The sequence below is a fragment of the Callithrix jacchus genome, chromosome 5 (genome assembly GCF_049354715.1).
Source record: "Callithrix jacchus isolate 240 chromosome 5, calJac240_pri, whole genome shotgun sequence".
Lineage (NCBI taxonomy): Eukaryota > Metazoa > Chordata > Mammalia > Primates > Cebidae > Callithrix > Callithrix jacchus.
Window position 1 is genome coordinate 93942275 of NC_133506.1, and position 21439 is coordinate 93963713.

Sequence of the window (21439 nt, forward strand, 5' to 3'; positions counted from 1 at the left end):
AAGCAGGAAGATGTCTTGTAAGAGGGGTTCCTTAGCAAGATGAGAGAGCCCCCATGAAGTTATGAGACTCTGGAATTACTAAAATGGGTGGCCTTTGGCAGGGACCAAAAGTGACTTGTTGAAGAGCTGACCCTTTGTGGAGGCCTTTGTGGCTTATACATGAGATAATATGGCATGACATTTGGTCATGATCAGAAGAATGGAACCCTGTTTTTCCTGAGGTGCTTAAGCAGCTGCTTTCTAAAGTTGGGGTTGGGGGATTATTAATAAGTAAATAAACCAACAGGCCAGTTGTTCAATTCAGGAAATGAATCCTTCAGGCAGCATTCTCAGGGGAACTGCTTCCCTCCTGGCCCTGGATTCTCAGGGGAGGAGAAAAAAGGCACGAGAGAAGGGCAAGGGAACATCTACCCTTCCTTTATACATTTTTTAACCAAACCTCCTTAAAAAACACTTTGTTGAGATCTGATTATGTTTAAAAAGCTATACCTATTTAATGTATATACCTCAGTGAGTTTGAGGTTAAGGCTACGTTGTGAAAGCATCACTACCGTCAAAATTATATGTTTTGCTAGGCTGCATGACAAAGAGAAAGAGATCATGGGAAACTTTTTCTTTAAAAAAGCATCTTGGAAAAAAAAAAGGAAAAAATAAAAAAATAAAAAGTAAAAACCATCTTAACCCAGAACCTGCACTTCATGCCATTAAAGTAAAAACAAGCCAACCCACCTTTATACAGACCCAGACAGAGTTTTGTTTTGTTTTTAAATCAGTGTTTTTCATCTGTTTGTAAGAGCTGCTGGAAAAGGTGGCTGTTTTGCTTTCTGTGCCTCTGGTTTGGTGCCCTAGCCAAAAAGAAATGAAGGATCTAGTCAGTGCTTGTAGAACAGTCCTCTCCACCTGGCTGATTTGACCTGGGAAGAAGACCTTTGAAGAAAGATGCCCAAACTACCACATCTGTAGTCGTGAGGATTTTCAGATCAGGCCTGAGAACCAAACCCCTCATTCTGGTGCACCCCAGGGTCTAAGGTGACCACAGAGCTTGAAACATACAGCCCTTAGAGTCCTGTCCTCTGGCCAGGCACCTCACGCTGCCCCACTTTCCTTTCTTTATGGTTCTGCTAATTCCTCTCCTTTACGCTGCTATGTTTCAGCCAGACTTTAGTTTCCTTCTCAGCTTTCCTTTGAATTTTGGGGAACCCCTTGAGCCTGGAAGTTTGAATGTGAGGAGGTGTCAGAGAAGAGAGGAGTTGGTCTCCTGAGCATTTGAACTGGGTTTGTGAAGTTGGAGGGGAATTGTGAGTTGTCTTTTGTTTCGGAAATCTCCAGAGAAATTATCTACTAGGGAAGCCAAGGCATAATTTTTTTTTTAATACAAGGAAGGTATTTTAATACAATAAGATATTTTAGCCCCATCTATGTACTAAAAACTGCAACTTGACACTTTATAAATGTTCTCTTACTTAACCTTCATGTAAAGTCTTTAAGGTAGGTGACATGAGTCATATTTTATGCGGATGAAGAAGCTGAAACTCATAAAACTTGTCCAAGGTGTCAGATCAGAGGTTCAGAGAAGACTGAGTACTCGGAGTGGGTGTTCAGGAGGGATTGCCGGAGGAGGCAGTTCTTCGATCTGGCCCTTGTAAGATGGGCAGAAGCTGAATATGTGGAGACGGCAATGGCCCTGAGAACGTTTGTCTTTTCTCTTTGGCCTGGTATACAGGGCTTTGGACAATTTGGTAGAGTCTAGCTTTTTTCTTGTTAGGTCTCCAGCCAGTTCTCTACTTTGTTTTAGTCACTCAGAACTAAGCCACATTCTCTGAAAATGCAGGTAGGGGTATTTCAGAGCTCTGTGCTGTAGCCAAGAGTGTCCCTTCTCCTTCGCCTCCCTCCTCTTTCTCCTGAGCTCTTTCTTACGTGTCCTTGGGCCATGGCCTGTATCAGCTTTGTGTCACAGGGTCAGAACCTGACCCCTGGCCAGAGCTCAGTAAATGGCAAATGAATAGATGGAGGTTGAGCCTTGGAGAAGACAAGTAATGAGAAAAAAAAATACTTTGTTGGCCTCACGTCCTTCCTCTGCCTTTTGGGGCAGAAAGGCTCATTCACAAGTCCAGGCCAAAGTCAGCACAGGCTTCAGTTTCATTGGCTCAGGCTGGTACACAGATGGGGTGCATTAGAGCTTGATGATTTAAAGGGTTGGGTGAAATGCCTGACTGTGGGGAAAGCGTGAGGGAGCTGTGGCTGGCATTGCACAAAGGTTCCTTTATTTCACTCCACAGCCACCCCCGGCATTAAATAATCTATAGATTCTTATGCAGGTCTGCCTAATGGAAAGATTATTGCCCCAGCCTCCTCCTTGGAAAATAGGCCTTTCTTTTCATTTTTTCCCCTCCTCTCTTCCATTTAAGAAAGTTCAAGGAGAGAATGTCTCTCCTGTTCTCCTCTCTTGACTTAATCTCCTATGCAGTTTCAGAATCTGCCCGGTGGGAGTTAGGAGCTGGGAAGCAGATAACTGGAGCTGGAGCAGCAGTGTAATTAAATGATACTTTGTACTGGTAATAGGGCCTTTCATCTGAAAGCTTGACATTTGTTTAGTGCAAAAAAAAAAAAAAGAAAAAAATGTGAGTGCTTTCGTTATGAAGAAGGGGACACAAAGGTCTGAGTGTGTGACCAGCAGCAAACTGGGACTAGAACTGGAACATCAGGCTCCTTCCTATCAGTGTGCCGAAGTCTACATGGAAATGTGCAGTTGAACAGTTTTTGAGAACAGCTGGGTCTTATATTGCCATGGTGGTGAAAAGAATCCTGCACCAGGCTTTCTGCCTTCCCAGCTTGCTCTAAATCCCTAGAGGCCTAGTTGTCTGCAACCAACTATCCAATTTCCAAGCCTCAGTTTCTCGCTCATAAAACGGGTAAAATAATGTTTACTGTGTTTAAGGCTCTCTTAGTCCATTAGGGTTTTTAAAACAAAATATCATAGACTAGTTAGCTTATAAACAACGGAAATTTGTTTCTCACAGTTCTGGAGGCTGGGAAGTCCAAGTTCAAGGTACCAGCAGTTTCAGTTCAGTGAGGGCCTGCTTTCTGGCTCACAGACAGCTCCTCACTTAATCTGACATGGTAGAAGGGAGGGTTGTCTCTCTGACCTCTTTATAAGGACACTAATTCCATTCACAAGAGCTTTGCCTGATGAGCTCATCACCTCATGATGATCATCATGATCTTAGGGGTGAGCATTTCAACAACATAGGAATTTTGGGGAGGCATTCAGACCATAGCAAATGTTTCTAGCAGCCAGCAGTTACTGTGTGCTCACCATGTGCTATCCCCATAACAGTCCTGTGGAGTAGGCATACCTTACTTGGGGGAGCAGGTTTATCTCATTGGACTGTTATGAGTCTCAGATGAGATCATGGACATGTGGGTGGTTTCCATATTACAAAGCTCTATGTAAATATAAAGTAGTCTGTTTGCTTCTCTTGGCCTTACTGTCCAAAAGAAAAGAACAAAAAGGCAAGGGGGTGGGTTGGAGGAGATTATTCCTGCCTGACACCAACCAGTTTTAGTTTGGCTAAGATGGCTTCACTTTAGAACCTGAGGCACAAGAGTTGGATACAAGAAGGCGTGATCGAAAGCCAAGTGTATCTGTCGAAAGGTAACATGGCATTTTCTCTGTAACATGGAAGAGAGGGTGGGGGGAAAACTCTTTGAATTGATGGCAGAACTATCTAGGGAATGTGTTGAGACATCCTACAATTTCTTTCTTAGGGGGTGTTGTGGTCTAAATGCTGGAGTGTTTGCACGCAGAAGTATTTTGAGTTGGCACAAGGAATTGCTCACACTGTTGTTTCTTCCCTAATGGTACAAGCCCTAGTATAAAAATATGCTTTGGTTATAACATAGTAATAGCTTCAATTGGAACAGTGAGTAGCCAGACCTAGTGAGAATAATCTAGACACTCATTTTAGTGGACGTAATCTATTATGGAAACCTGGGTCTTCACAAAGCTTTTGTATGAAAATTTTTGTCCTTTGTCCTGCCTTTGCCTCCCTCCTGCCAACCCCTTGATGGCATCGTGGAGTTGGCCATTTAGGAATGATACGTTGGATTAATTTATCACAAACCCACTTTGGGGATTTGTGACTTCATGCCAACACAGGGTTGCTTTAGTGCTCTGGGTCCTGGAGGAAAGGGGTGGTAGGAACTATAGAATGGGTATGCAGTGGACGTGGGATGAGGAAACCTTTTGCTCACTCTGCACGACTATTTACATTATTATTATTATTTTGAGATGAAGTCTTGCTCTGTCACCCAGGCTGGAGTGCAGTGGCACGATCTCAGCTCACTGCAGCCTCCGTCTCCCGGGTTCAAGCGATTCTCCTGCCTCAGCCTCCTGATAGCTGGGATTACAGTTGCCCACCACCACACCCAGCTAATTTTTGTATTTTTAATAGAGACGGGTTTTCATTGTGTGGGCCAGGATAGTCTCCATCTCTTGACCTCGTGATCTACCCACCTCAGCCTCCCAAAGTGCTGGGATTACAGGTGTGCGGCCTACATTATTGTTATATCAGATCTGTAGGTCAGATTATCTTCTGGTGACAAATATGGAATTCCCAGAATTACTGATCATCTCGTTCAAGCCTCTCTTCATGAGGAACCAAGTCATGGATGACTCAGTGGCCAGCCTGAGGTCACACAGCCTCAGAGCCAGGGCCGTCTACCTTGTACCCCTCCACAGTGTTCTGTGTGAGGAGCCCTGGCCCGACTTGTTTTCAGGCTCTGGGCAGTCCTGCTGAGGTTGGGAGCATTTAGGACGCAGGTGGTTTTTGTTCCCTGTGGGGTTCCATTGGGCTTACAGTGCTGACATTTAGGTTTTCTCTTCCTGTCTAGAGATTAGATGAGGCATTGCTTTGAGAAGAGTTAGGGAGGGAGATGTTCTGAAGCGTTGTATTGATCTAGTGGCTGCCCAGAGGTAGTCTCTGCTCTCAGTTTCCCAGGTCTGGCTCTGAGCCCTCCTGTTCTACACCAGTGTAGTGTAGTACCCAGTGCGGTGGCTTAGAAGCAGTGCCACAGAGGGAGGGCTGCTATGGAAGTACCGAGATCTGCCCTGTTCTCTCCTGTCCACTCTGCCTATTGGGGCAGGGATTTGTTTCTCAATTCCTAAAGCTCACCAGTCTGTGTTTTGTTTTGTTTTGTTTTGTTTTCTTCCTTTTTTGAGATGGAGTCTCCCTCTGTGGACCAGGCTCACAGTGGTACGATCTCGGCTCACTGCAACCTCTGCTTCCTGGGTTCAAGTGATTCTCCTGCCTCAGGCTCTCAAGTAGCTGGGATTAAAGGCACACACTACCATACCCGGCTAATTTTTGTATTTTTAGTAGAGATGGGATTTTACCATGTTGGTCAGGCTGGTCTCAAACTCCTGACCTCCAGTGATCCGCTTGCTTTGGCCTTCCAAAGTGTTGGGATTATAGGCGTGAGCCACTGCACTTGGCCAGTTTGTGTTTTTAATGTACAATAAAACTACTCTCTAAAATCTTGATGGAATTATCTATGTCCTGAAAACTTCATGTAAATAATAAATACAGGAACATAATTTCTAAAACTCCGCTCGTTTCTTTTTTTCTCTAGGTGCCCTGGAAAACTGTATAGTGAGCATTGAGTTATATCATTAGTAGTCCTGTTAGTGGCTACTGTGTCACATTAGACCTCATAATTTATAAAGAATATGTACAGTATAATCAGACCAGAATGCTAGTTAGCAAAAATTAAAAATAAAGATGAAAAGAAATAGAATATCTACAATATGAGATGTAGCTCGTAAAAATAATTGTTCTATGAACTTACCTAACTTGCAAAATAGATATTTTGAGCTCTAGTTTTGTTAATTGAGCTCTAATTTTTTGATATCCAGTGGCTATATGACATCATGATTTTTACAAAAACCATGCTCGAATAAAATTCATATTCATTTTTTAAGAAGAGGGAAAAAACATTGCAGGCATAAATGTCTATCTCAAAAAGTAAACCTTTTGTTTCTAGAATAGTGGGAGCTGGCTCTTTACCAGAGCAATGGTGCTAAGAACCAGAAGGGTGGGAACAGCTGCTCTGTATGGCCCAAGCTTTAGTGGGTGCCTCTGCCGCTTTGCTGTTGAATGCTAGTTTTTTTTTTTTTTTGAGATGGAGTCTCACTCTGTTGCCCAGACTGGAGTGTAGTGACGTGATCTCGGCTCACTGCAACCTCTGCCTGCTGGGTTCAAGAGAGTCTCCTGTCTCAGCCTTCCAAGTAGCTGGGATTGCAGGTGTGTGTGACCAGGCCCGGCTGATTTTGGTAGTTTTAGTAGAGACGGGTTTTGCCGTGTTGGCCATGCTGGTCTCGAATCCCTGAACTCAAATGATCCGCCTGCCTTGGCCTCGCAAAGTGCTGGGATTAGAGATGTGAGCCACCGCGCCCAGCCATGTCAGTGTTTCTTAAACGTCACGTCTAAGCTACAGCCAAGGCAGAAGTGACAAATTACGGAGGAGTTCCAGCACAACCCAATAGGCCCAGTTTCAAGACATGCTCTACCATTTTGGCTTTTATAAAGAGAATCACATTTCCCAACCTAAAATTACTTAATTATTTTCTTCAACTGTGTGACCTTTGGAAGCCCTATCTCCTACTCATGAAGCGTTAGCTCTTTTGTACTCCTCTAGAAGTATCTGTTGACCACCCAGGAAGGGGTGACAGGTGAATCAAGTCTGTACAGAAAGTCTCCAAACAAAGGGATGTGGTTACTTTACAGTGTTTCTTGGTGAAAAGAAACTATTTGGGGCTTGTAAAATATAGCATCTTATGGTATCTTCCCTCTATAGGGGCAGAGATTAAACCTGTTCAGGTTGAAAAGAGCCATAAATTAGGCTGGGATTTTTTTTACTTTTTTTTTTTTGAGACAGAGTCTCACTCTGTCACCCAGGCTATAGTGCAGTGGTGCAATCTTGGCTCCCTGCAATCTCCACCTCCAGGGTTCAAGCAAGTCTTGTGCCTCAGTCACCTGAGTAGCTGGGATTATAGGCGTGCATCACCATGCCCAGATAATTTTTGTATTTTTAGTAGAGACGAGGTTTCACTCTGTTGGCCAGGCTGGTCTCGAACTCCTGACCTCAAGTGATCCACCCGCGTCGGCCTGCCAAAGTGCTGGGATTACAGACGAGAGCCACCGTGCCCAGATTGAGATAATTTGTATAGCACAATTGGTCCACAGCGGGACCATTTTAACTGGATCTCTAGAGTTTCTGGTGTATGTGGGTGATGGCAATGGGGACTGTGCCTATACTTGCTGTTTTCATCTTATTGAGTCCATTCTGTCTTTGCACAAATTCTAATTATGTACTCTGTGTGTGTGTTTACATAGCACTATTTTAGATATACCCTCAAAGATTTTGTTCTCAAGGAACTTTTATCCTTGTTTGGGAAATAATAGATTCATGTTCTGCCTTCTTGAAGTTTCTGCTTCATCCTGTGTTTCTTTTAAAGCAATTATCTCAGTATTTTGATGCATGTTTCCCATTAGCCTGTGAATTACTTGAGGAGACGATTGTGATATCATTTTTGTGTCTCTAGAAGCAGTACAGCTCCTAAAGACTGGTAGATTCTCAGTGAATATCTGAGTGAATGACTTAGTACTCTAAGATAGAGATCTTTATCATTGAGTTTCAATCTGGGTCTATGGACTGGCTTCAGGGAATCCATGAAATTGCATGTATATTTTTCTAGGGAGGGTTTCATGGCTTTCATCGGGCTCTCCACCAAAGATACTGTTGGTTAAAAAAGGAAAACACACAAACACAATATCAAACTTTAAGATCCATCTGTTCTGGGAAGACTTGATGGAAGAGGTGACATTGACCTGTGCCTGGAAGCAGAAGCCTCAAATGATGGGGAGGAGCTGGTAAAAGGAGCAGCAGGAACAAAGAGCCAGAGGCAGGGAGCAGCCTTTCTTTGGGTAGAGGTTGAAAAACTGTGAAAACACATTGAAAGTGTAGGTTGAAGTCAGATTATTAGATTAGAAGCTAGGATGTCATCCCATTGACAGTTGGATGCTACTGAAAACTTTTAAGCAAGCAATGACATGACCAGCAAATGGTCAGTGTTGCCGTGGTATGGTAGATGAACTAGTGAGGAAGAGACTAGAATGGAGCAAGTGGTATCCGTCCATTGCAGTGGTCTGAATGTGTTCCAGGCACATGGTGGTCATTCAGCAAATACTCCTTGACCACTGCTTGGCAAAGAAATAGCAGCATTCTATGGTTTTTAAAAAATTGTCTTTATCATTGGTAGGCATGGACAAGGGGAATTGAGTTCAGGAAGTCACATGCTTTAGATGGGAGGCAGACCTGTCTGTCCCACAGTCAGTTACGCCTGCTCCCTGTGAAAATTAATGATCTGGGCACACGTAGAGTTGCTCACCAATTTAGTATCAAGGGAGCTGCTGGGACCAAATCTGGTGAATCATCTTTATGTTTTGTTTCTCTTTTGCTGCAGACTGCAGGCAGCTGGAGCACAAAATCTGCTCAATTGTGATTCTTTCTATGCGGTTACTTTAAATACTAAAAGGAAAGGTTGACTTGAGCGATGAGGCATACCCTGAAAATTAGCTCTGTGGTTTGCAGATGCCTTTAAGGTTCCAGTCATAAGATTGGTTTGTGTATTAGTGTTTAGGCTCTCAGCAGGGGCACTAGTAATCAAGCTTGTGTTCCCAGTCAAAATCCAAAGAAACTCTTTTTCATCAGGGTGTTCACTCTGGGAGGCAAGAAGTGGGTGCAGAATCCCTTTGTTTCTGTTTGAGCAGTGGCACTCCCTCTGGCCTCTGGATTGGTAAATCTGTACCATTGCTAGCTTGGCTGTTTGTATTTGGGGGCCTGACTAGAATCCACGGTCATACACTGCTTGTTCAGTTCAGTATTTCTTGTGCTTTAAACAACTTTGAAACCTGGATGGTAAAGATAAGGAGATGACTCCTGCATTTAAAGAGCCTGTGGTCTTTAGGAAACACGGGACTGCAAGGCTCACCGCAGAGGGTAGAAGAATGTTGCAGATGAGGTTGTTCGGTGTTGTAACAAACACACAAGATGGAAAATCTACTTTGCTGCTATTAGCGGTTATTTATTGAACACCTTCTTAGTTTTTTGTTTGTTTGTTTTGAGATGGTCTCCCTCTGTCACCCAGGCTAGAGTGCAATGGCGCGATCTTGGCTCACTGCAACCTCCATCTCCCCGGCTCAAGTGTTTCTCCTGCCTCAGCCTCCTGAGTAGCTGGAATTACAGGCGTGCATCACCGTGCCTAGCTAATTTTTGTATTTTTAGTAGAGATGGGGTTTCACCGTGTTGGTCTTGAACTGGTCTTGAACTCCTGACCTTGTGATCCACCTGCCTCGGCCTCCCAAACTGGTGGGATTACAGGCGTGAGCCACCGCGCCTGGCCTGTTTTTTGTTCTTATGTAGAGACAGGGTCTCACGCTGTTCCCTAGGCTGGTCTAAAACTCCTGACCTCAAGTGGACCTCCCAAAGTGTTGGGATTATATGTGAGCCACCACGCTGGTACTAAAGACTCGTGGGGTTTTTTTGGTTGTTGTTGTTTTGTTTTTTTAAGATGGAGTCCCATTCTGTTGCCCAGGCTGGAGTGCAAAGGCACCATCTCTCCTCACTGCAGCCTCTACCTTTTGGGTTCAAGCATTTCTCTGCCTCAGCCTCCTAAGTAGCTGGGATTATAGCCATGTACCACCACGCCTGGCTAATTTCTGTATTTTTAGTGGAGATGTGGTTTCACCGTGTTGGCCAGGACCGTCTCGAACTCCTGACTTGACCCCAAGTAATCCGCCCGCCTTGGCTTCCCAAAATGCTGAGATTACAGGCATAAGCTGCCACACCCAGCCCAACACTTTTCTCTTTATTGAGCACCTACTGTGTGCCAGGAACTCCTTTAGGTATTTTATTTACTGCATCACTTACTTTACAACATCCTTTCAAGGTTGGGATTAAGGCCATAGGTTACCAAGAAGCCTGATGGGTTTGGATTCAGATCTGCTCATGTGCTTTTTGCTACCACTTGGCAATGTGGCCTAGGTTCTTTTTGCGTTGCCTATTTTATGGTCTACTCAGTAATACTTGTGGCAAATCCCACCCTTTCTTCCCTCCTGTCATTTCCCTTGCCTTGGTGAATCCTTCTCCTTTCCTCTCTCTTTATACACTTCCTACCCATTCTTGAAGACCAGCTCACGAGTTTTTTTCTTCTAGTAAGTCATACTGATCTATAGGATGCTCGTCCTCACTGAGTGTCTGTAGAAATCACTGTCTAGTTGTTCATTTGGAAATTAATGACCGTCTTGTGGTGTGGCCTGTGCTGTTATCATTACTTGCACTTTTTATGTATAATTGTCTTGCTTCCTAACAAGATTCTCAATGTCCTGGAGTCATAGATGCTTAGAACTTTATGGCTGGAGTTTGAACCTGGAGTTTCTAGTTCAACTCCTCATTTTGCAGGTTAGGAAACCAAGGCTCAGAGAGAAACCAAGGGCCTCTTGATTTTGCACTTTGCCACCACCTTCCCACCACTCCCTTGCACATAGCAGATGCTTGTAAGTGCTGGAGGGAGCCCTGGGAGAGGGCCGGCACCTGGGAGATTGAAAAGATCAAGCAATATGATCTTGGGCAAAACTGTTCACCTCTCTGGCTCTCCCTTTTCTTCATTTATCCAAATGAGTGCAACAGGTTAGACTGTCTTTAAAGTTCCTTCTGCCTCCCCCGCATCTTCCGAGTCTAATGTAGTAGCCTCTGAGCCAGACCGTCTGGGTTCCAACCCTGGCTTATTCATTTGGTAGCTGTGTATAGTAAGGAATCCCTCTGTGTCTTTTTTTTTTTGAGACAGAATCTTGCTCTGTCGCCCAGGCTAGAGGCTAGAGTACAACAGTGGTGTGATCTCAGTTTACTGGAACCTCCGCCTCCCGGGTTCAAGCAATTCTCCTACTCAGCCTCCAAGTAGCTGAATTACAAGTGCCTGCCACCATACCTGGCTAATTTTTTTTTTTTGTATTTTTAGTAGAGACAGGGTTTCACCATGTTGGCCAGGCTGGTCTGAAACTCCTGACCTCAGGTGATCCACCCGCCTTGGTATCCCAAAGTGCTGGGATTACAGGCATGAGCCACTGAGCCTGGCTCCCACTGCATCTTAATGGCCTCACTGGCAAATTGAATTAATAGTAATATTAGATACCTGAAAGGATTTTTGTGAAAATTAAATGAGGCAATCAATGTGAAGTCCTGCCCCAGGGCCTGGCATATAGTAACTGCTCAATAAATGTTGGAAGCTAGTGTTATTCTATGGAAATACATGAAGGAAAGCAAATGGAAAGTCACAGACAGAACAGGGCCTGGTACCCTAATAGGCCTGGCACACTTGTTTCTTGCCCTTCATTTTGGAGAGTCTCAGCTGTTGCTCTTGAGCCCTACAGTTGTCATCCATGGTCTTTTGAGGCCTCTCATTATGGAGTTGCTTGTTCCTTATCCTCCCAGGGGAGCCAGCAGGTCTCAGGAGATAGTGAAATAGCAGCACCTTCCACCATGGCTCCCTGGGGCCTTACCTTTAGGCAGCAGCCAGGACTCTCTAGAATGTAAATGCAAAAGTCTCCTCCTGTCTCCTTCCCTTCCAGTCTGTCAGGTGGTTACTGCGCCTCTGACCCACCCGAGGCCCTCAGTCTGCTGTAATACAGCAGCCCAGACGGCTGGAAGAGAAGTCTCTGGCCCAGACAGTGAAGCAGGAGCTAAGAATTGCATGTCAGTTTGATTCCTTCTGTGACCCTTCAGGGTGGGGGTGGGGGTATCTTTTCAAAGAAACCATTTTCTTTATCTTAAAAAAACAAAACCAAAAGAGAATCTCCATAACCTTTGTTTCCAGAGCACTCAGCAAAGCTGCTGAGAGGAGGGTTTGACCTGGTGACCCAGAGTATTATCCTGGGGTAAGGACTTCCCAGCCAAGGGGAGCTTTAGCTGTTTCCCTCCTCTCCCTGGCTTATGCTAGTGGCTGGACAGTGAGTCAGAGGAGGAGGGAGAGAGGAAGAGAGGAGGAGATGCTAAAAACAACAACATCTAATCAGTCCATAAACTCCCTCCCTTCCAGACCACAGTGAGGTCAGGAGGCGGAGCAGGTGGCGCTGGTTCTCTCCTCCCCTTTTGTCCCCAACACCCTTAGTCTTTGAAGGGGTAAGTTATGATCATCAAAAGGAAAATTCTCTATCTTTGGGGGCCCAGGAGCTCCTTTTCCTTCCTGTTACGATTGGCTCCACCAAAAGCAGTTTTCTGTTTCCTCACTTATCTGTTGGGAGACTAACCGTCACTTTAGCGTCCCACCAGATACATGAGGAGACAGAAGAGTCTTTCCTCACCAAAACAAAAAATCCCTGAGTGAACCCTCCTGCTCTGAGCCCTGTCATTTGTTCTGCTTTGCATGAGCTCCTCTGATGTGTTACACTCTGGGAACACAGTGGCAAACAGATGCAGGCTTTGCCCTCACTGAGCCGGTACCAGTACCCTTTGCTTCCTGGGAGGCCCAGCACCTACCTGAAGGAGTGGCTGGTGGCAACAGAAATGAGGATCTCCTTCCTGAGCCTGGCCCCAGGGTTATCCGGGCAGCTGGAAAGCCAGGATTTCCATAGTGCTTTCCATTCAGTTTGCCTAATTTTCATGAGAGTGCATACGGCCTCCCCCCCCCCCCCCCCCCCCCCCCCGTGGTCCTTGTCCTCCCTCCCCCGCAGAGTGAGCTCGCCCAGCCTGGTGGGGCAGTCCCCTGTTCTCTGATGCATCTTTGGAGGAATGCCTGTGTTCTCAGGACCAGGCCTCTGCCTAGATGGGGTTGCTGTGTTTACACTCCTGACCTTCTGAAAGCCGCCAGCATTGTCCACAGCTGGCCTTTCCCCTTTAAATGTGGAATGTTCCAAACCACAGGTAGGACTCGAAGGGGGCCTTTAAGGTTCATCCCAGACACATTCACCTGGGAAACCTGAGGGGAGTGGAAGCCAGTGAAACTGGACTTCATTGAGCTCTTTGAAGCCCACATATTTCTTGATTCTCCCCACCACCAGCAGGAGAAAACAACAACAACAAAAAACACAAACTTCCCTGTCTCTTTCTCTATAAAAACAAGAGGCCAGCCTGCCCTGAGCGTTGAGGGGGCAGGTGCTGGGTAAATACAGGAGAAAGGAAAGCCGATAAGATAAGGTCTGACAAATCTAGGTCACCCGGCTGCTGCCAGGCACCTGTGTGACTGGTCACCTTGAAACTGATGGGAGGAGTATGGACTTCTGTTCAAGGCTCAGACTGGCTGATTTCCCGTGCCTTTGTTTACTTATTCAGTAAACATTAATTGAGTGTCATGATGTGCCAGGCCATGTATTCGGTGTTGCTGGTCCCTGTGTGCCTCTGACAGGCAAAACCTCCTCCTGGATCCTAGGCCTGTAACCAGGGCTAAAAAAAGAAATGACTTCATTCAAAAGCCAGTTGGTTCACTCACTTCCAGAGTAGGGGCAGCCGGTCCCTTGGTAGAAGGGAGGGGCTGTTTGCAGTCTGGATTCCTTGTTCTTTGGGCTAGATCCAAGGGTCTGCAAAACTTTTTCTATAAAGGCCAGAGAGTAAGTATTTTATGCTTTGCTGGACATATGGTCTCCACTCAAATCTGCAGCCACAGAGAATACATAAACAAATGAGCACGGATGTCTTCCAGAAAAAATTTATTTGCGAAACAGGTGAAAGGCCCAGTTTGGCTCCTGGACTGATTTACTTAACCCTGGGTAAGATGATTAGAATGACTGTTGTGAAATGGGTGTTGGAGAAATGGGTTTCTGTGATTTCAAGAGGAATCTCAAACCAGCATGGTGGCTGGTATGGAGAGTGTAGGGGTTGAGGCACCATGCTAATTGACAAGGCCTAATTGACACCCTGATGAGAATTCCATGCCACAGGCCAGACTTCAACCCCATCCATCTAGCACCCACAGGTTCCCACCATAGGTTGCAAGGTGATCAAGCCAGATAGGGCACATAGTTTCCTACAGAGTCATCATCACTGTAATGGGAAAACAGTGTGGGGCCCTGTTGAGGGAGAGTCTGTGGCACCATTTGAAAAGCCTTGAACAGGAGGCTAAGGCAGGAGAATTGCCTGAACCCAGGAGGCGAAGGTTGCAGTGAGCGGAGATGGGCCATTGCACTCCAGCCTGGGTAACAAGAGTGATCACTCCGTCTCAAAAAAAAAAAAAGCCTTGAATGAGGGTCAAGCCACCTCTGCTCCAGACCTGGCTTTACACTAAATTTTCAGTGTGGCATTGAGCAAGTTACTTAACCTCTCTGATCACTCTGCATATATTGAATCTTACTGTATGAAGCACTGGGGATACAGAAACGATGCAATGAAATTGTCTTTTTTTTTTTTTTTAATAGTCTCACTCTGTTTCCCAGACTGGAGTACAGAGGTACAATCACAGCTCACTGCAGCCTCAACTTCTCAGGCTCAGGTTACCCTTCCACTTTAGCCTCCTGAGTAGCTGGGATTATTGGCGTGGGCCACTAGGGCTGGCTGATTTTTGTTTTTTGTAGAGACAAGGTTTCTCCATATTGCCTAGGGTGGCCTAAAATTCTTGGATTCAAGCATTCCGCCCGCCTTGGCCTCCCAAAATGCTGGGATTGCAGGCATGAGCCACTGCATCTGCCCCCAATTCTTGCCCTTAAGTACCTTATGATCTAATGGGGAGGGTAAACAGTGTAAAATATAGTTAAACACAGTCATTCTTTCACTGTAAGTAATTGTTCTGGATGTTATGAGGGTAAAGAGCAGGATGAATATTTACTAAAATGAGTGTTTATAAGAAAACAAGGCAAGAAAGGAGTCTATTCTGAGCAGAGATAGAGAAACGTGACACGAGACCAAAGAGCCACAAGTAGACAGATGGGGAGGCTGTGCTTTAAGGAAGCAGGCGTTCAGCCAGGGCGATCACGCAAGGCCTAGAAGGCCAAGCTAAGGAGTTTAGAGTCAATTCTGGATGCTGTGAGGAGCTGCTAAAAGGTTTTTTTGTGGTTTTTTGAAACAGAGTCTTCCTGTGTCACCTAGGCTAGAGTGCAGTGGCGTTATCGTAGCTCACTATACCCTCTACCTCCGGGGTTCAAGAGAGTCTCTGGCTCAGCCTCCCAAGTAGCTAGGATTACAGGCGTGTGCCACCATGCCCTGCTAAGTTTTGTCTTTTTAGTAGAGGCAGGGTTTTACCATATTGGCCAGGCTGGTCTCAAACTCCTGACCTCGTGATCCACCCACCTTGGCCTCCCAAAGTGCTGGGATTACAGGCCTGAGCCACCCCACTGGGCCTGCTAAAAGATTTTAAGCAAAGGAGTGATAGGATTTTATTGAGATTGGATGAGAATGAAACATGTCCTATTTTGGAAAATCAACTTCTTTAGTTTCTATAAACCACATATCCTTGAGCTTTGTGTGTTTACACAATGTTGGTGTTGTGGAGTAGTAAGCCTTGATAACATGCCATGGCTGTTTAAATATAATCAGGCTGGGTCCCTCCCTGGTGGTGCCTTCAGCTAAACAGCAAGCAGGTAGATCACTGGCAAACAGCAAGCAGCCAGAATTCTACAAAGAAGACCTTTGTTAGTTCCCGGAGGTCTAGGGGGTTGCAGGGCCTGGGCAGTCCGTCTTGCCTGACACTCCTGACTTCTTGAGTAAGGCTTCCCAGATCATCGAAAGCTGATGATTGCAACCCCATGTTGATGAGTTTTTCTCTACATTTAAAGAGAGAATTCAGCTGCAGAATTCCATTGGCTTTGGTGTAGCCGTGAGGTTTGGAACAGGACCAAGTGAAGGTGGAAATAAGTAGATTCTGCTGTCTTTCTGTATTTAGAGAATAATCGAAACTGGCACTGGAAAATGGGGATTCCCAAATCTGACTGTGTATCTGAATCACTTGGTTAGTGATTCCCAAATCTGACGGTACATCAAAACCACCTGAGATACAAAGACAGATCACCAGGCCCCACCCCAGAGATTCCTATTCTGAGGATCTGAGAGTGATGTAGAATCAGGGCCCTGATGGCCAAGGGAAGCAGGTCACCAGGACATAAGATTTAAGGAGACACTCATTCTCAGGATTGTATAGTACAGGGTCAGCACCCCACAGCAACTGCCTCCTTAAATTTCATGTTCTAGTCTTCTGGTTCTCCTGACCCTAGTCCCAGACCCACTGGGGATCTGTATTTTAAACAAGTGTCACTGTCCCGGTCTGATGCAACCAGTACTAATATTTGGGACCCACAGCTCTAGGACAAGCATTCTCAGTACTTGGAAGATACACGTGCTGTCCCTAATGTCCACTGCCTGCCATCCAGCCCTTTTCACTTGTAGTAATTCCCTGGAGATCCAAAGCATGCTTTTGACTGAGATTTATTTGAAAAGGGAAACAGAAAAAGGAGGCCTCCTTTTAATTATTGTAAGAATAGCCATAATTTTCTGGGTGTCTTAGAAGGGCCAGGCACTGTGCTGGGCATGTTTTGTATGAATCCTGTCTTTTGCCTCATACTGATCCAGAGAGAGATGTGCTACTCTCCATTTTCAGATGAGGAATCTGAGGCTCAGACAGATTGAGTTGACCAAGGAGACCCAGCTAGGAAATGGCAGTACCAGAATTTTTCTTTTTTTTAATGATTCTGATTATTATTATCAGGTCAGAACAAATGAAATAGCAGCAAAAGGCTGTCATATAACCTGGTTTTCACTAGTCCTCAGGCCAGGCAGGCTAGAATTTAAATTCAGTCCTGATCCCAGGGTCTACCATTCAGTGTTCTGTCACAGAACCTATTTCTTGCTTTGACTAAACAGAGGAACCCAACACAAGGCCTTCTCCTGGGTAACTCCCTGCTCCTGGCATCTTACACTCAGACCAAACATGGGACCCCAGATGGCTTTTGCTTATTTGTTTATTATTTGTTTCAATAGGGTTTTCTGGCCCATCAAGCCATGGCACACAGAGGAAGGGACAGAGGAGGGGCACAGGTGGTCCTCAGCAGGGACAGAGAGTTATCCTTCCTTAAGCTGTTTGCTGATTAACTCCCTACTCTGCTGAAACCAGACAAGAGGAACTCAAGAGTCAGCAGGGCTCAGAAGCCCCAATTAACATGTCGTCCAACTGGGTCAGTGGGAGTGACCCTGTGCAATGGCCCTTTTTTGTTTTTTTGTTTTTGTTTTATTTTCCCCAGGGACATGTGTGCCCCAGCTCACTAGAGTAGAGTTCCCCACACTGGGAGGAGGGGTTCCAGCCCCCAGCCAAGGGATTTAGACCTTCTGTGAAGCACACACCTATCTACTCAGTCCCTTCCTCCCTAGCCTGCTGGCTGGGCTCTGGCTGGTGTTAAGTTGCCCCAAATACGTAGTCTTCTGTTTCACATCCTTAGGCAGAGATCCCATGGCCAAGGTGCCCTTTCAGCTCAGCTTTCCCACCAGCTGCTCACAGACAGATAAGCTTCTAACAGTAGGAAAGGGGGAAGGTACAGAGGTAGGTAGAACGCTGAGCAGACCCCTTTGTCAGCAGGCACAGTGGGCCCTGCAGCTCCCCGGTATCATGTTGGATGGGGCAGGCCCTGGGTGATGACCAGCTGCCTGTTTCCCATATACCAGTTCTTTACTGGCAGGTGGAACATGGCTTGCTGGGGCGCAATCGTACATATGCTCAGGCTTTACCTTGGGGTAGAAATTGGAGTCTGAAAGTTTGAAAGTGTCAAGAGGCAAGGAAACTCTTGTGTTCGATGTGTGAGCTGGAGAATGCAGGGGCTGCCTGAGCCAGGCTCTGTCTTTGCATAGTCTGCCCTGGCTGTGCCAGACTCCCTGTCCAGACCTCTCAGAGATGTTTCATTCCGTGGGCTGGGTTGGACTGAGACATAGCACTGCTGCGAGACAGGAGGGAGAAGGAGCCAGTGGACAGAATGTTCTCGTGCCTGGATGCACCAGCCACAGCACAGGCTGGGACCTTTGGAATTAAGATGAAACCTCTCCCCTTTCTTTAGTAATCAATATCTTTAGTAACAAATGAGATTACTACCTGGATGATGGCTTTAATTTACCTTTCTAAAGTGATAAATGAGCTTAAAGTGAAAATGGGAGTGACGAGGTCAAGTTTGCACAGTTTGCTTCACTGGTCTCACTGCTTTGGGGAATGAACATAAACTCCCACCTCCTCCTCTTCCTGTCACTTGCAACCAAAGGAAGTATCTGAAACCTGCTGGCTATAGGAATTACTACATTATACGGAGTTAGTGGATATCCCAGACAGTCCCCAAGGAGAGGTCCTCCATCATGGCTTCCAGAGATAACCTTGTGTGTAGGTACCAGAGTGATAGAACCCAGAAACTGAGCCTCTGTGTATAAGTTGATCTTGAGTATCCAGAGACTTTTTAAAAATGTGTACAGAAAGGTAGCAATTAAATGTTTGTCTTGGAATAACCCTGGCCTCTGAATTTTCCCAGAAGCCCTAGCCTAGGGAAGATGATTAAAAATAGATCTGAGTAGCACTTCCTGCTTGGCAGATGGCTGATAGCAAATGCAAGGCTTGCGGCTGACCTTTCCTTTCTGAAATCTGCTCTGTTTCCATGATGCTAATTGAGTCCCTCTCTAGGCCTAATCAAAGACTCCTTAGCTGGTTGCAAAAGATAATGACAATAATAATAATGATAATACAAAAACCATGGCTTGCTGTCCTGGCTGGGCTCCGTTCAGGGAGCAACATGAAAGTGCTGGAATTTGCATGGAAACACCCACTCTGTGGTCTAACTGGCTGGTCCTTGTTTAGAAACTAACAAGTTCTGCTTTCAGATTTACTGCCCGATGCTGCTAAGGATCCCACACCCTCTCCACTCCCTTCAGTAAGGAAATATTTGTGCATTGAAAAGTGATAAGAATGCCCTGTGTTTAGAAGACACAATAGACAATGCTCACAACACAAAGCAGATGCCTGAGAGAGGCAGGAGCTGTGTGAGATGTTTGTTCTAGGACTGTCTCTATCCCCATCCACTGTTGCCTCATACCCCAGGGTTGTAGTGAGAAGTTAAAGGAAGTATGGTGCTTATGACAATACCCTGAGGCAGTATCACACCATGGAACATACAGTATATTGTTATTGTTATTATTGTATGTTGCAGACATCTCAGGGCCACCATTGACTTCTCCTTGAGTTGTTATTGTCCGTAGGAAAGAGATGGATTTATAGCTGCACTGCACTGAGGAGTCCTTAGCAACAAAACAGATGCACTTCAGCTGCTTCATCACGATAGATGGGGGAGGTCACTAGGGCTTCTGCTGGATTTCAAGGCCTCACAGCCTCTTCGACCTTACTTCCTCTTCATGAAAGCCCTCTGCTGTGATCAGCCCTCCTACAGTGCTGTCATCTCCTCCTGTCCCATCCATCTTCTCTGAACTCCTTTAACAGCCGCAATTTATTGCAGTTAATTATACTGCTTTAGACTTAATGTATTTTAGTCCTGTTTTCTAGGTGGCAAGATGGACTAGCTATATATTCTCCATGGTGCCCAGAAAGGCTCTGGACATGGCTGCTCATTAGATATTTGTTGATTTATAATCACGGAGATACAATATTTCTTCATTTAGCCCTATCATAACATTCTGAACCATTCCCTTCTTATTGGACACTTGGGTTTCCCCCTAATTTTTTACCATCAGAGGTTGCTTCAGTGTGACACAAAACTATTTTTGCCCCGAAGACGATTTTCCAGTGCCTGATAATTCACAGTGAGACAGGCACTTGTGTTGGCCAAGAAAGAAGATTGAGCACCCAAATAAGTGGAAGGGATTTATGTTTCTATGTCTAGGGATGGAAGTCATAAGGAATTATCAGATAAGGTAGGTCATCTGATGAACAGAAAAGACTTGCTTTTTATGCAGATAAACAGGAAGTTTGAAAACATGAGAGAAGTCTGAGTCGGAAATGTTCGTTTAATATTCGAACCATCTACTCTCTTGAGAATACAGACTCAACAGAAGGTTCACCCTTGTAAGAGACCTTGCCCAATCCCCTCATTTCACAGATGATGCAATCCTAGTTCAAAGTATCGGGGATCTGGCTAAGGACACCAACCTAGTGGAAGGCAGATGATCTAGCCTTGCCTGGCAGGGGTGGAGTGGATAGTCTAGTTATTCTGACCCAGTTATATTCCATTTTGAGAGGGAATACTGAGAAGCATCAGAGTGTGCACTTGCATTTTGGCAAGCATCCTATGCTCAAATCTTTCTAACAATTATATGCCCATGTCTCTTTCATAAGACTCTTTGGCTGTGAGTTCTTCAATCTCCAGCATAATTCTTGACAGTCTTGATCTGTTGTCCAAGCTAGAGTGCAATGGCACAATCTTGACTCACTGCAACTTCCGCCTCCCGGGTTCAAGCAATTCTCCTGCTTCAGCATCGTGAGTAGCTGGAATTACAGGCACCCACCACCATACCTGGCTAACTTTTGTATTTTTTAGTAGAGATGGGGTTTTGCCATGTTGGCCAGGCTTGTCTCAAACTCCTGTCCACCCGCCTCAGCCACCTAGAGTGCTGGGATTACAGGCATGAGCCGCCGCTCCAGGCCCCACCATAATTCTTACTGCCATGACCCTTTTGAGTAACATTGTCTCTTCCTTGATACTGTGTCACATAACTCTACTCCTAAATCCAGTCCCAGAGGGTTGGAATACGGAGGTTGAAGATGGATATATGCTCATGCACTCACCAGAGGAAAGCTGGGCAACCACACAGCAGGGACAAACACATTCGTCAACATACTTCAGTTTGTACATGCAACCTGAAACCCAGTTGTTTCAGTAAGGCCTGGTGTTTTGATTAGCATTAGAAGGAAAGTGTAGGAAGTGTCTAGGGAACACTTCTTAGCATGAAATGAAAAAGAGGCATAGAAAACAATAGTGAACGTGGTCAGACCAGGCCGCATAGGAAAAACGTGAAGGGACTGGTAGGAAGAAGGTGGATATTGTTATCCCGTTTCACAGAAGAGAAACTTTTGACCTGAAAGCACACGGCAAGAGTACACGTCAGAGAAAGTGCCAGAACTGAGAAACGAATCTAGTCAGTTTATCCAACTACATACTTCTTTCATTCTACCAAGCTACTAAACTGGGAGAAGTTTAGCCCATAGTTTTCCATAGAAGGAAAATCTGATGTAGGAGAGAGAAAGAGCTTTATAGTGTTAACACTATAACCTGAAGTGTTAACAATGCCAAGGATCTATAGATAGAGGATTCAGGAAGCTAAGGAGACAGAGCTCAGCTAACATAAGGGATTTCGGTATTGTCAGAGTGATTGGCAGTAGAATGGTCTTCCTCAGAAGGTAGTGAGTTCTCTGTCCCTGAAAGTA

At 45.4% G+C, this 21439-nt stretch overlaps 1 protein-coding gene across 3 annotated transcripts in view; it reads left to right on the forward strand.

Annotated features, from left to right (window-relative positions):
- Nucleotides 1-21439, forward strand: part of YPEL2 (yippee like 2) — a 65550-nt gene that overhangs the window by 20143 nt on the left and 23968 nt on the right. The gene's annotated exons all lie outside the window — the stretch shown is intronic.